The sequence below is a fragment of the Penaeus monodon genome, chromosome 9, assembly GCF_015228065.2.
Source record: "Penaeus monodon isolate SGIC_2016 chromosome 9, NSTDA_Pmon_1, whole genome shotgun sequence".
Lineage (NCBI taxonomy): Eukaryota > Metazoa > Arthropoda > Malacostraca > Decapoda > Penaeidae > Penaeus > Penaeus monodon.
The window spans coordinates 53,215,419-53,217,721 of NC_051394.1; the positions used below are offsets into that span (position 1 = coordinate 53,215,419).

A 2,303-nucleotide genomic window follows, 5' to 3' on the forward strand; every position below is an offset into this window, starting at 1 on the left:
TAAACACCTGTAGCGTTGCCCCTCTCCCTGTACTTGTAGTTAATGGGAAGGACTTTTATCAATATCATTGTAAGTACTTATATATAAAGACCTTGACGTATGGCCTCAAGCCCGGATACTTGTACTTTCACTTTTTATATATTCGGCTCTTCTCTTATAAAATATCCTGGGTAGATCGGTTTCTTGCGTGTGTCTTTAGTTAATTATCAGTCATCGAAAAAAAAGTTGTGACATTAATGACAGTCAGTGGAGCGGTTTCTACACCTTTCAACCAACACACCCCCTCGAGAGAAAAAAAATTAACCGAAAATCCGTATATGAAACACTCACAAACACTTAATATATAAGAAAAACTCACAAACACTGCAACACTAGTTAAGATAATTCCATACGTAATTATAATGAAATGATGATTATTTCTTACTAATCTTTCCTCCTGGCTTGCGTTCCTCTATGGTACTCACTCACACACACACCAGGGGATAAACCACTCTAATAAAATGTGGATCGAGTGGTTTGCGGTGTTGCTTGACGTCACAAGTGGATGGCCAAGCTATACTAAGTTTTTTTTTATGCTATTCTTTTTTTATATCGAGGCGAAGATGCACTTGATTAGTTGGTGATGACTCATGGCAGGTTGACAGGTCGGTGGTGATAAGTATTAGATAATTGACAGAGTGGGATAATGATTATTTGAAGAAGACCGATGGTATTTAGACATGTATTCAGCCAGTCGACAGTGTAACATGTTAAGTGTATCAGCGCGTAGAAAATAGTACAGTTAGCATGGAGTTACAAAGTGGTAGTTGCACGATGATAGAGGATTGTGGTAATAAGTGCAGCATCACATTATAAATTAAATTATTAGATTGCAAATGGTGAAAGCCATTAGCAATGCTTTAAAAAACATGAAGAATTTGGACTTGATTTCGTGATTGTCTCATAAATCTGATCTGCTGATTTTTAAGACTTTCAGAGAAGTTGACAAACAGAAAAAGAAAAATATTTTAAAAAGAGTGAATTAATCGTGTGTACTCATAATTCTAACCCAGTTAATTAATCTCACGGAATGATTCGTTCAGTGACAAGTAAATATACTTGTTGCATAATATATAAAATAATCATTAGCCATTATCAACGATTCTCACTGATTATGAGTATACAGATCTAAGAGTCATCAATTAAAAGATAATAATGAAGTTGATAGATTACGTTACAGAAACTAACGATTTTCAGATATAGTATCGACCCTAACGCTGAATTGCCCTTACCTGTGACTGCGCAAGTGTTAAAGTGTATTGCATGTGTGTGTGTGTGTGTGTGTGTGTGTGTGTGTGTGTGTGTGTGTGTTCGTGTGTGTGTGCATGAGCGCGAGTATGTGTACCCGTGTGTACGCTCCCGCGTCTGAAAAGTGTATACGTATTTTTGCACTTGTATTTACGTGTGTGTGAGGCCCATGTACGTATTCATGGGTGGTATCGTGGGAGTAAGCAGGTTTTATCCACACAGGTGAAGCCATATCGGGGACGTGTTATCACTAGCACTATTTATGGATCATATCTCCTAATCTCGAACGTTCGAATGAATACTTCTTTAAAATGTATTCGTATATGATTATAACAGTTAATAACATTTTATGGAATGAGGGGTAAAGAAGCAGATAGCGAGTGATAGACAGACAGACAGACAGACAGTGAGAGAGAGAGAGAGAGAGGAGAGGAGGAGATTGGAGAGAAAAAGAGAGAGGGGGAGAGAGAGAGAGAGAGAGAGAGAGAGAGAGACGGGCAGACAGAGACAGAGATAGAGAAGCAGACAGATAAATAACGAAACCAAGAGAGGCAGACAGAGAGACAGGCAAACAGACAGATATTGACAGAGAGAAAGGGAGATAGACAGGAAGCGAGAAAGAGAGAGCGAGACAGAGACATCAAAGAGAAAGGGAAAAAGAAAGAGATAGACAGGCAGACAGAAAGAAAGGGAAAAGGAAAGAGAGACAAAAAGAAAGAGAACGATTAAAAGAAGCAGAAAGAAAGAGAGACAAAGAAAGAAAAGAGAGACAGAAGAAAGAAAGGAGAGACAGAAAGAAAGAAAGAGAAAGGGAAAGAAAAATCGGAAGAAAGGGAGAGAGGAAGGGAGGGGAAAATAAGGATCATGCAGTTTTTATCACAAACGGAAAGGTAATTTTTTTTTACACTAGTTATTTTTTTATAGTTATTACAGCATATTATATTATTATAGTTTTATAGATATTAACTTTTTTCTTTTATTCTCTTTTTTTTTTTTTACTCCAGTTATTATTGCAT

The 2,303-nt window shown here is 37.1% G+C and overlaps 1 protein-coding gene across 4 annotated transcripts in view; it reads right to left on the reverse strand.

Annotated features, from left to right (window-relative positions):
- Positions 1-1,550, reverse strand: part of LOC119577248 (ketimine reductase mu-crystallin-like) — an 8,281-nt gene extending 6,731 nt beyond the window's left edge. Inside the window, exon 1 of one of the 4 annotated variants that reach the window (XM_037924996.1) lies at positions 1,442-1,550. The gene's annotated coding sequence lies outside the window, so the exon portion shown is untranslated. Of the gene's footprint in view, positions 1-424; positions 561-1,271; positions 1,404-1,441 lie in introns of those variants that run through there. The other 3 variants (XM_037924994.1, XM_037924993.1, XM_037924995.1) reach the window with 3 other exon arrangements.
- Between the last annotated feature and the right edge of the window lie 753 nt (positions 1,551-2,303).